Here is a 12,596-nt window from a genome sequence, read left to right as displayed (position 1 = left end):
GTTAGGGATGCGGGTGGCGCTGTGGGTTAAACCACCGAGCCTAGGACTTGCCGATCAGAAGGTTGGTGGTTGGAATCCCCGCGACGGGGTGAGCTCCCGTTGCTCGGTCCCTGCTTCTGCCAACCTAGCAGTTTGAAAGCACGTCCAAGTAGATAAATAGGTACCACTCCGGCAGGAAGGTAAACGGCGTTTCCGTGCACTGCTCAGGTTCGCCAGAAGCAGCTTAGTCATGTTAGCCACATGACCTGGAAGCTGTACGCCTTCTCCCTTGGCCAATAAAGCGAGATGAGCGCCGCAACCCCAGAGTCGGCCACGACTGTCAGGGGTCCCTTTACCTTTACTCTTTGTTACAGTTGGGGGAAAAGGTGGGGTGTTCATTATTTGTTTCCTGTTCTTGTTTTTATCATCATGCACTTGGTGTTTTTATATTGTATATTTATGTTGTGTATCGCCCTGAAATGTAATAAAATAAATAAACTATTAGAAAAAAAGAAATAGGAACGTTTGAAATCATGCATTTATGTACACAAAGTTACCTGGGAACCCTTGTTATCTATCTATCTATCTATCTATCTATCTATCATCTATCTATCTATCATCTATCATCTATGAGTTGCATTCCACTGCACACCTCCTCCTTTGCTATGTTAGGGGTGAAGTGTTCAGATAAGAGTTCTCTGTGATGACAGACAGACTAAAGGGGGTGTTTGGTGAAAAACCCAGTAAAGACTCAGACCAAAGCTGTGCACCTTGGCTCAAGTGGGGAGCAAATCTGAACGGAGAATCACCAATTCATGGAACAAACCTCCAGGAATTACTGTTTTGGACACACCAAGTGGAATGGAAGAAGCTGAAATCGAAGGAATGGTATTTCTAAATTAGCATGATACATCACGGCCTACAGGAATGGGTTCGGAAGCTATGGAATTGGATACGAATTAATGAATATTCAACAAAAAATAAAAGGGCTAAAACTATTTTGAAGTATGAAGATACGTTACTCTTAAGGGGCTTCAAGTATCCAAGAAATCACATTGTGGACTCATGTTCAGCTTGTGGTCTGCTAAGACCCCTAGATCCTTTTCACATGTACTGTCGCCAAGGCAGATTTCCCCTGCAGCTGGTTCTTCCTGCCTAAGTGCAGAATCTGACATTTGTCCCTATTGAAATTCATTTATTGCATTTATGTACCACTTTTTTCTCCAAGGAGCTTGAGGTGGGGCTACATTGCTCTCCCCCTCCTCATTTAATCTGACCCTGTGAGGTAGGTTAGGCTGTGAAGCCCAGGTACATATACACATTCAAAGGAGGCTATGTCGCAACAGACATTGGTCTTTTGCACTCACTATTGGAAGAAAAAGAACATGCAAATATTGACACTAAAATACATCGCTTAACAGTGAAGCAAAACTGGAGCTGTGTTGGTGAGGATTGTGGTAGTGTGGCATCTGAATATAGACTGCATTTTTAATCAGGACTTATATTGGCTTATATCTTGATCAGGTTCCTAAATTAAATGGGCTTAGATTTTCAAAGGTTTCATGCCAGGCAGAAAAAACCTTGGCAAGAGGTTTTCTCCTAAGACAAGAGGGCCCCATTGATTTATAGTAGAAAAACAATTCTCAAAGTCATAAAAAAAAAGGGGAAATTACATATGCTGCCCCAAGGCTGAAAAAACACAATTAAGAATGGGTAAATAGTAAAATAATACCAATGTGCCTCCCAGTAAAATGAGCCATATCTTCTTCCTAAGGTTGAAAGGCCAAGAGCAGTGAAAAAGACAACTGACTTGGCTGGAGAAGAAGCTTCTTTTTACTTTATTTTTAGGCTGGAAAGGGGGGTGAAAGGAGGGGTGTACACAGAAGAGGTTTCTTTTTAAAAGCTGTTTTTTACTGAGTTCCTTCCTTTTTACTTTGAGAAGCTTTATTCTTTTAAAAGGCTACCTATGATAATGTATGAAATATAATAGCTTAAATATATTGGCTTAAATGTAATTATGCAAAGGATTTAAGAAATGCTAGATTCATAGAGTCATATTGCAATAGGAGACCAGAGGGGCAAATGAGCCTAGCCCCCCTTGCCAGACAGGAGACGCCATCGAACACTTCTGATATATAGTTGTCAGGCATTTGTTTAGAAACCTTAAATGAAGGAAATCTTTCAATGTTGATGTGAACTCAAGATCCTTGACATCTGTTGAACATAAAAATGTAAGATTAAACATTTGTTTTAGAAGGCAATAGGGCAAGAGGTGAGCTGGTAATTAAGATTCCATGTAAGATATATTATTACTTATATGTCAAATATATAGCTCTTTGTCTCCCTTATAAGGATAGGAGGATATGGGTGTATCTTTTTGTGATTAGTTATAGCAATCAGCCAATAGGAAATCCAACCAGGCTGATTGAACAGAGGCAGCCCCAGGAGGAGCAAAGGGGGCTGGATTAAGGGAATATAAGTGCTGGCCATAATGGCAGGAGGCAGGCCAGAGCTTGGTAACCATATACCACTGAGCCTCTCATTTATTTGTCTGACAAATAAATTATTATTTTAATTTCTCTGTTGCTGCGTTGAATATTTCATTCCAGCTAAGCGTTAACCACAAGCAGGGTGCTACATTTTATGGTGCCTGCGACTCGGATAAGTGGTCTGCTGGAACGCAGCCCCTTCGCCCTATTGGACAGGGTACAAGAGAGAGGATCTCTAAACTGCTTCCCAGCGCGCACTGGTAAATTTTTCCAGGGGGAACGCAGAAGTCTCGTCTGTCTGATACCCTGCCCACTGACGGCGACGGACCGGGGGGGACCAGAGAAATAAACAGGCAACCAGCTAAGGGTAAGTGCACTAAGGGGTTTTGGCCCTCCAATTAATTGGGAGGAAGAGAAGTCCTGATCAAACTTCTGCGTCTCAGTAAAGGGGAACTGAGTACGCTAGGTGGCTGGGTACATCAGATGGTGATCTGGTGTAGGGCAAAGGGAAGATTGGGAGGTAGAGTGTGGTTGAAGTATCTAGCGCATTGCATGTGTGAGAAAGTACAATGTGTAGCTGACCTAAGTGTGGAGTGAGTACTACTTCGTTTCCCAGTAAGGCGTGTGTGTGAGTGACTGAGTGGATACTTCACAGGGCCATACAATGGGAGTTGGGGGTTCAAAGGGGGAAATACACCTCTTGAATGTATGTTAAATAATTTTAAGAAAGCCTTCTCAGGGGCATATGGAGTCAAAATGACGCCAGAGCGCTTGAGAACGTTATGTGAATTAGGGTAGCCAAAACAAAGTACTGGATGGCCATCCCAGGGAACCTTTGATATAAATTTAGTAAGCAAACTTTGGTCTAACATCACCAAAGAAACTGGAGGGTGCCCAGAACAATTTTCATATATAGATTCCTGGCTGAGCACATTAAAAAAAAAAAAAAAAATCCTCCATGGATAAGGGAATGCAAAGTCCAACGATGCAAATTATTGGCTGTAAAAGCCGAAGCTAGGAAAGGAATCTTGCCAAATAAACTCAAACCCATTTTGAGGGACCAGAGGAAGAGGTGCTTCCACCTCCACCCTATGCTCCACAACGAAGGGAGCCTAATCCAAACACTCCACCAGTTGTAACCCCAAGGCAAGAAACTGGAATGAATAATGGGGGTGGAGTCACAGAGCTTGATTCCTTGATAGATTATGATAAATATCTTCAGGAGGCATTGGAGTCCTATAATGAAGCCCAAGCAGAAGTGGTTATTCCACCTGTGAGTCCCAGTAGAACTCCATCTACAGTCTCTTTTAGTGGAACAACTGATTGCCTACCCCAAACCCCTGTACATCCAAGTCCTAGAGAATTATTACAGAAGTTACAGGGAGACCTTAATCGGTCAGCAAGCAATACAGCCAGGCGTATAAAGCTGCTAAAAGAACGCCTTGGGACAAATACCATCCCCTATGATTTGAGGCCCCTAGAGCAAAGTGAAGAAAAAGGTCACGTAGTAGCCCCTCTTAGAAGAGTATTTGATGCACTTGAGGAGCCTGTGCTGGTTAATGGGCAACCTGGACCACGGCCACCTCGAACTTCGACCCTGCAATGTATTCCATTCACAACTACAGATCTGATGAATTGGAAAACACCCCATCTTTCGCAGAAAAACCTCAGGCTATGATGGACTTGGTGACCTCAATAGTAATAGTCCTATTTGGACAGATTGTCGCCAGCTCCTGAATACTCTTTTCACCACTGAGGAAAGGAGAGACATAATTGAAAAGGCACAGATATATTTGCGTGAGCAGGCCAGAGTGGGAAATATTTATAATATTGACCATCATCTCCAGGACAACTTTCCCTTGGAAGATCCTAATTGGGATCCAAACAATGCAATTCACCTGGCCAGGCTTACTACCTACCGCCAGACACTTGTGCAAGGCATCTGCAGGGCATGCCAGAAGCCCACTAATATGTCTAAAGCAGGGGTGTCAAACTCAAATTCATCGGGGGCCGCATCAACAGTTTGGTCACCCTCAAAGGGCCGGTTGTATCTGTAGGACTATGTGTCCACTCTTTATTTGTATGGTGCATGTATGGGGACATATTTATACTACTGCTGGCATTATATCACTCCGTTTCTCCTCTCTTCTACAATGGGAATAACCATGGCCTACCTCCTAGGATTGTTGTGAGATCACATTAAGTGTGTGCAGTCGGGTACTGCTGCTGCAAGGCTGAAAACAAGAAACCAGCTCCCTAAAATACAAGCTGGCAATAGCCCATTATGTGGGTCAGAGGCGGCTCTGGTGCAAGTTCAGCTTTTCTGCGGAGCTCAGAGAGGCATTTGCCACCCTAACCCACCACGCTCCGTTGGCCCCAGTGTCTGTTGCGTGTGCCCCCGGGGGGGGGGATGATTGCCACGAGGCTTCCGGCAGGTGCTTCACCCAGGAGGGAGAGGGCCCAGCCTGCCTCCATCTCTTACGGCCCTGCACCCCAGGGACCAGGCCGGGCTGTGCCAAGCCTGCAAAGGAAAAGCACAGGCTGCTTTAATATCCCCATGTGCTTGCTGACCCATAACACTGTTTCATGTTCGGTGCGCACCCACAAAAAGACTTAAGTTGTCACCTTTTGAGCTCCTGTATGGGAGGCCGCCCTCCTTTGTTCAGGATATTCCAACTGACCTCAAACAAATAGGAGACCATGTGACACAGGGACAAGTGCAATCTCTCCCGTGTTTTTGTCTCTCTCCCGTGTTTGTTTGTTTTTTTTATCTTAACAGGTGGGCCCTCAAGCACACGCCGTGCAGCATTGCCAAGCCGATTCATCAGCTCCAGGCTGGCATAGCATATGGGTGAAAGAGTGGAAACGTGATCCACTTGCACCTAAGTGGCGTGGACCTTACACCGTCCTGCTCTCTATTCTAACAGCGGTGAAGGTAGCTGAGGTGACCCCCTGGATTCATCACTCTCGTTTAAAGAAGTCTGAAGGCAGTTGGACATGCAAAGGTGACCCCTCTAATCCTTTAAAACTGACTCTCTCCAAAAACCCCTGTATCTAGCCCTACCGGGAGCGGGTTAGGTCACGGGCAACATTTGACGACCGGCCTGCTGCAGCCACAACCTGGAAGCTGGCTGACCTGCGCACGCCTGAAGCTTGAGGAGCGTCTAAACCAGCAATTGTGAACGGGAAGATTCTCTTATACAATTGATTGACTGCCCCCTTGTGGAACAATTATAAGTGATATTACACATTGGGGATCCTTGGGATATATGTTTTGGTCTTGGTGGTTCCCCATTTCTGTCACTGGGGGAATTATATTGGGACTAATAATTATTTGCTATCACAATAAGGTAATCTTTTGTGGAAGGAATGCATATGCTAGACATCAACATGATTTTATTATTAATCCTGATCCCTTGGGAAGGGGAAGGGTCCATGAATCTGACCAAATTTGCTAAATATGGATTCCGCCATGACCACAATATGTGGGTAGGCTTAGCTGAGATGATAGCCAATGTTGCAAATAGGACTAATTGCCTTGTTTGCTCTCTTGGGCCAGATGATTCAGAGGGAGGTATGCCCTTATTACCAATACCATTAAGTGCCATTGGTATGGTAAGCGAAATGCCACACCAAACAGAAGTACAGAATTTCCCCGGTTGGAACTCAACTAAACCAATACGAGTTATACCTGTGCAAGGGGAAATCTGTGTGCATAAATCATCAGATGCAGCTGACCCTACCATGATAGGCTCTTCTCATTGCCACTATACTTGGGATTATATTAAGAATAGTCAAACCTGGGCAAACGGTACTACGTATCGAACTCGGAATACCTTGCCCTGTGCACCTCCTTTTATTTATGCATGGAAAGTGGTGTGGAACATAACTGTGACAAAAAAAGGCAATCTAACATACTGCACTGTGAACTCTCTACCTCTTTTGATATTTTCGCCTTCTGTACTCCACGTACCAAAAACCTCAGACCCGATGGTTGTGGTGGATATGTGGAGAATGGGCATACAAGAAACTCCCTTCCAAATGGAGTGGGACTTGTTTCCTGGGATGGGTATTACCACCAATGTGGATTATGCCCACTAGTTCAGCTAAGCGAACACGAAGGAATGCTGATATTTCTCGTATAGCAGGAGGAAGTACCCAAAGTTGGAGCGGTACTGATGATTGGCCACCAGAGTGCATTATAGCCTATTATGATCCTGCCTCCTGGAATCCTGGTGAGCTCATACAAGGGGCACGGGATCCTATTTATAATCTAAACAGAATAATTCGATTGCAAGCAGTAGTGGAACTTGTAACCAATGCAACGGCCCAGAGTTTGAGACTTATTGCACAACAGTTGGATGAAAGTAGAGCCGCCATTATGCAGCTGAAAATGGGAATGGATTATGTACTTGCCAGGCAGGGAGGCCTATGTGGAGTCTTGAACTTGACAGGGAATGCCTGTTGCTTTAACATTTCTGATAATGGTGAGGCAATCCGTGTGTTGGCTACAAAGATGGAGAATATAGCACATGTCCAAGTATAAACATGGGAAGGATGGGATATGGGATGGCTCACCAATTGGTTACCTAATGTTGCGGGACTCAAAGGGATATTATTGTCTTGCTTGTTTTTTTTGACGGTAGTAATAATGGTTTTATGTATGGTGCCATGTATCATCTCATGTTTTAGAAGTACAATTAGCAAGATGATTTCGAATGAAACTCTACCTCATATCATGGCCCTATACAGAGCTTTACCTCAGGAATATGATGAAGATCAAGCTATCAAGGACGCTTGGTAAGCAAGGTCCTTGAGCTTGAAAGGGGGGAATGTGGCATCTGAATATAGACTGCATTTTTAATCAGGACTTATATTGGCTTATATCTTGATCAGGTTCCTAAATTAAATGGGCTTAGATTTTCAAAGGTTTCATGCCAGGCAGAAAAAACCTTGGCAAGAGGTTTTCTCCTAAGACAAGAGGGCCCCATTGATTTATAGTAGAAAAACAATTCTCAAAGTCATAAAAAAAAAGGGGAAATTACATATGCTGCCCCAAGGCTGAAAAAACACAATTAAGAATGGGTAAATAGTAAAATAATACCAATGTGCCTCCCAGTAAAATGAGCCATATCTTCTTCCTAAGGTTGAAAGGCCAAGAGCAGTGAAAAAGACAACTGACTTGGCTGGAGAAGAAGCTTCTTTTTACTTTATTTTTAGGCTGGAAAGGGGGGTGAAAGGAGGGGTGTACACAGAAGAGGTTTCTTTTTAAAAGCTGTTTTTTACTGAGTTCCTTCCTTTTTACTTTGAGAAGCTTTATTCTTTTAAAAGGCTACCTATGATAATGTATGAAATATAATAGCTTAAATATATTGGCTTAAATGTAATTATGCAAAGGATTTAAGAAATGCTAGATTCATAGAGTCATATTGCAATAGGAGACCAGAGGGGCAAATGAGCCTAGCCCCCCTTGCCAGACAGGAGACGCCATCGAACACTTCTGATATATAGTTGTCAGGCATTTGTTTAGAAACCTTAAATGAAGGAAATCTTTCAATGTTGATGTGAACTCAAGATCCTTGACATCTGTTGAACATAAAAATGTAAGATTAAACATTTGTTTTAGAAGGCAATAGGGCAAGAGGTGAGCTGGTAATTAAGATTCCATGTAAGATATATTATTACTTATATGTCAAATATATAGCTCTTTGTCTCCCTTATAAGGATAGGAGGATATGGGTGTATCTTTTTGTGATTAGTTATAGCAATCAGCCAATAGGAAATCCAACCAGGCTGATTGAACAGAGGCAGCCCCAGGAGGAGCAAAGGGGGCTGGATTAAGGGAATATAAGTGCTGGCCATAATGGCAGGAGGCAGGCCAGAGCTTGGTAACCATATACCACTGAGCCTCTCATTTATTTGTCTGACAAATAAATTATTATTTTAATTTCTCTGTTGCTGCGTTGAATATTTCATTCCAGCTAAGCGTTAACCACAAGCAGGGTGCTACAGTAGGTGAGGCTTTTATGGACTGAACCAATTAGAACTGCACTTTGCCATTCATCCATGTTGACAGTTGCCCAGTGATGCTACTATAAAAAAGCAGATTTAATGGTTCATGACACAAGCCAAAATAAAACTAGACCTCATTAGTAACTCAAATACAGTATTGGTAGTAAAACAAATGTAACATTTCAGTTGTATAGTCTACTGTATTTGTATTGACCCTTAGCTGTAGTGCAGTGTTTCTCAAACTTGGGTCTCCAGCTGTTTTCGGACTACAACTCCCATCATCCCCAGTGGATGATGGGAATTCTAGTACAAAAACAGCTGGGAAACCCTGCTCCAGGGCTTGATATATGGATAATGCCCCTTTCATTGGGACGGAAGCAGCTATTAGTACTGCATCAGTAGAAACAGCCTCCATGAAGAGCAAAACAGACTCTGAGAGTGCACAGAGGGAGTGCAAACAGGGGAGCCAATTCTGCTCCACACAATACACTTGCCCCACAATCAGAGATGTCTGTGATAAAAGGGGGCAAACCTGCCGGATCCAATAACAGAGACAGATCTCATCCAAGGCAGGCCTCTGTTTTGGCATGGTTGGCTCAGACCCCACCCTGGTATATTTAGAGCAGTTTAAGGCTGCAATCCAAAACTCTTATTCTACACTTGGTCCCATTGCTCAGAGGAATTTACTTCTGGGTGGGTAGAAATGCTTAGGACTGTGATGTAAACTCAATCAAGATGCCAATAATAATGATGATGATAATAATAATATTTATTTATTTATACCCCACCCATCTGGCGGGGTTTCCCCAGCCACTCTGGGCGGCTTCCAACAAAGATTAAAAATACATTAAAATGTCACACATTAAAAACTTCCCCGAATCATAATCATCATCATCATGGCAAGGTAAGACTTTTGCATATTGTGTGAACACCTTTGTCCTGTCTTCTTCAAGGATGACAAATCTGTTGCCCCAAAGGAGGGCTTTCCACTCTTGAAAAGCCCACTGCTGTTCTGCAAGGTGCTTTAGGTTGCAATTCTCAAAGACTTAAGCCCTGTTGCCCTTAGTGGGGCTCACTTCCAGGGAGACATGAATTCTACAACTAGTGTTAAGAGGAGGGCTGGATTGAGGCTGGATGCGGCCCTCAGCTCCTGAAGGTAATGGGGCCCTTTCTACGTCCAGCTGTCTTTTGCCAACAACAAATTGTTGCTGTTTTTTGTGTTGATCTGCTATATGGTCTCCACAGTCAAGGACTCATTGTTAAAACCGTCTTTATGGAGGACAATCTCACTCTGCTACGAGTGATGGCCAAAGAAGGAGGAGGAGGAGGAGGTATCTGAAGCCATTTGCACATAACAATTAGGAGCCGACACAACACAAAACACTGGTGCTGGATGTAGGTTTTATTTTATTTGTTTTTTATCTTATATTTTGGAAATGTACATCCAGGTTATTTGTTCCTTTAATTTTTTTTTTGGGGGGGGGCCCAAAGAGTGGGGCCCTAAGCTCTTAACTTAGGAGGCTTAACAAGCCGCTCCTGCTATAGAGCACCACCTCCTTGAAGCTGCTCTATTCTCCCCCCATCCCCATGTTTCACACTGAAGGGCCGCCGCCATGACACGAGAGGCAGAGCGAGGCGGAAGGCGCTCCGCGTCCCTCAGGAAACGTGTCCCCCGGGCGGCAGGGTCCGCGCGCAAAGGTTCCGCCTCCGGCGCTTGAGAAACAAGGGGGCGGGGGGCGAGCGAGGGCCTGGCCTGGCCGGGGGCCGGACTAGATGGCCTTGCGGGGTCCCAGCTCTACTATATATCTCTGAGTCTGGCAGTGGTGGGCTCTCCTCCCCTGGAGGTTAGTAAGCAGAGGCGGGGGGGGGGCGTGCGTCTGCAGGGGATGCTCCTTGCACGAGGGGGTTGGACTAGATGACCCCTGGGGGTCCCTTCCCGAGGAGCCCGAAGAGGTTTCGCAGCCAGGTGTCTCTGGCATTTTGGATTCTAGGAAGGCGACTCCTGCTTCTTGCAGAGCCTTTTCCCTGCCAGCTGCTCCTCCCGTTCCTGGCCAAGGGAGGGGGCAGCTCAGAGCCCAGCCAGGACAGCTCCCCCCCCCCAATGAAGCCCCTCCTCAGGCTGCGCGCGATGCCCGGGGCTCCTCCGGGACTCCTGCTTTCCAGAGGGGCGGGGCGAGGGGTGAGCTTGCTCCGCTCGGCTTTGCAAGGGTTAAAAGGAGCGGAGCTGGATTCCTAGAGAGGAGAGGAAATAAAGGAGGGGCAGGTTTTCCCCCCCCCGAGCTAAACCCTCTCCCTCCAGCCCCCCCCCCCACTTGCATAGGGAGAGGGGTGGCTTTGATCTCCCTCTGCAAATGCTGCCTCGGGGCCCCTCCTGGGATGTGGTGAGTCTCCCCTCTCTTCCCCCTGTGCGTGCATTGGGGAGAAGGGGGGCTGCAGGGGGAGGGGCATGGGGGGGCTGTTCGGCTCATGCATGGAGGACCCACCAGATCAGGGAGCAGAGGGGCCCCCTCCACGCCTTCCTCTCTGCAAAGACAAGGAGAGTTCCTCGTCTGCGACTCTGCTCCTCCGGATCCAGGGGCTGCCTGCCACTTGGGGGGGGGGGGCTGGTCTTTGGGTCAGGGGGAAAGTCGTGGAAATAAACCCAATTCACACTGATGCTCAGGTCACATTTCTTACCAGAGGTGGTAGCCAGACATAAGCATTCGGACATTAAATACACAATGAAAATGAAAACCTTATCTGTGCAGTAGATAAATAAGGAATGTTGGAAGGTGGAGGGCAGAGAAATAAAGTGCTTCTTCCTGCGCTGCAGGGTTAAACCTTGGGAACGCCCTCCTGCAGGAGGCAGGTAAAGTCACCAACCTGGATGGCTTTAAAAGGAGGAGGTTGTTGTTGTTGTTTAGTCGTGACCCCCTGGACCAGAGCACGCCAGGCACTCCTGTCTTCCACTGCCTCCCGCAGTTTGGTCAAACTCATGCTGGTAGCTTGGAGAACACTGTCCCACCATCTCGTCCTCTGTCGTCCCCTTCTCCTTGTGCCCTCCATCTTTCCCAACATCAGGGTCTTTTCCATGGAGTCTTCTCTTCTCAGGAGGTGGCCAAAGTACTGGAGCCTCAGCTTCAGGATCTGTCCTTCCAGTGAACACTCAGGGCTGATTTCCTTCAGAATGGAGAGGTTTGATCTTCTTGCAGTCCATGGGACTCTCCAGAGTCTCCTCCAGCACCAAAATTCAAAAGCATCCATTCTTTGGCGATCAGCCTTCTTGATGGTCCAGCTCTCAATTCCATACATCACGACTAGGAAAACCAGAGCTTTAACTATACAGATCTTTGTTGGCAAGGTGATGTCTCTGCTTTTTAAGATGCTGTCTAGGTTTGTTAAGAGGAGGAGGAGGAGGCAAATTCATGGAGGAGGAGAGGGGAGCCAGGGTGGGTCTACTCTGCCCCCCACAGTGGGCCCTTTGGCCTGATCCTGTGGAACTTATCTTCTGTTCTGATGCTGAGTTTGTCCCGATGCAATCCAGACTTCTGGCTAACCCATGTGCGCCCATTCAGACATGCAACCATTGCTCAGATGCCCTGAGAATCTTTGGAGACTTAACAGAAAGCCCTACTGAGAACCCCTTGCGGGGTCTCACCATCCAAGGAAAGGCAGCAAAGCTCAGCTGGGGGTGAAACAGGCAGCGCCCCCCTCTTCCACCAGCCCCCTTTGCCCAAGAGACAATTATCTGAGTTCCCTGGCAAGGAGGATGGATTGTTAAACCACTCTGGGGAGGGGGGGTGTCTCCTAGCAACTGCCAGCATCCATAACTATGGCTCCCAGGTTACAGGTAGGTAGCCGTGTTGGTCTGCCGTAGTCGAAACAAAATAATAATAATAAAGTTCCTTCCAGTAGCACCTTAGAGAGCAACTCAGTTTGTTCTTGGTATGAGCTTTCGTGTGCATGCACACTTCTTCAGATACACTGAAACAGACATCACCAGACCCTTATATATAGGGAGAGGGTGGGGAGGGATACTGTGGAGGAAGCCATAGAATCAGTTGGAAGGGGTCCTGAGGATCATCTAGTCCTACCCTCTGCAATGTCAGGAGCCCTTGTGGTTAATTAAGAGTAATA

The 12,596-nt window shown here is 46.0% G+C and overlaps 3 protein-coding genes across 6 annotated transcripts in view; 2 read left to right on the top strand and 1 right to left on the bottom strand.

Moving 5' to 3' along the window:
• LOC309381150 (uncharacterized protein) overlaps positions 1 to 12,596 on the top strand; it is a 74,961-nt gene that overhangs the window by 11,024 nt on the left and 51,341 nt on the right. The gene's annotated exons all lie outside the window — the stretch shown is intronic.
• The window catches only part of LOC309381154 (uncharacterized protein), a 111,951-nt gene that overhangs the window by 70,674 nt on the left and 28,681 nt on the right, over positions 1 to 12,596 (top strand). The window lies entirely within an intron of this gene.
• LOC309353204 (zinc finger protein 213-like) overlaps positions 1 to 12,596 on the bottom strand; it is a gene marked incomplete at its 3' end in the record, with an annotated part of 83,101 nt that overhangs the window by 52,221 nt on the left and 18,284 nt on the right. The gene's annotated exons all lie outside the window — the stretch shown is intronic.

The sequence above is a fragment of the Podarcis melisellensis genome, assembly GCF_964234715.1.
Source record: "Podarcis melisellensis genome assembly, chromosome: 12".
NCBI lineage: Eukaryota > Metazoa > Chordata > Lepidosauria > Squamata > Lacertidae > Podarcis > Podarcis melisellensis.
This window is presented reverse-complemented; position numbering and strand designations above follow the sequence as displayed.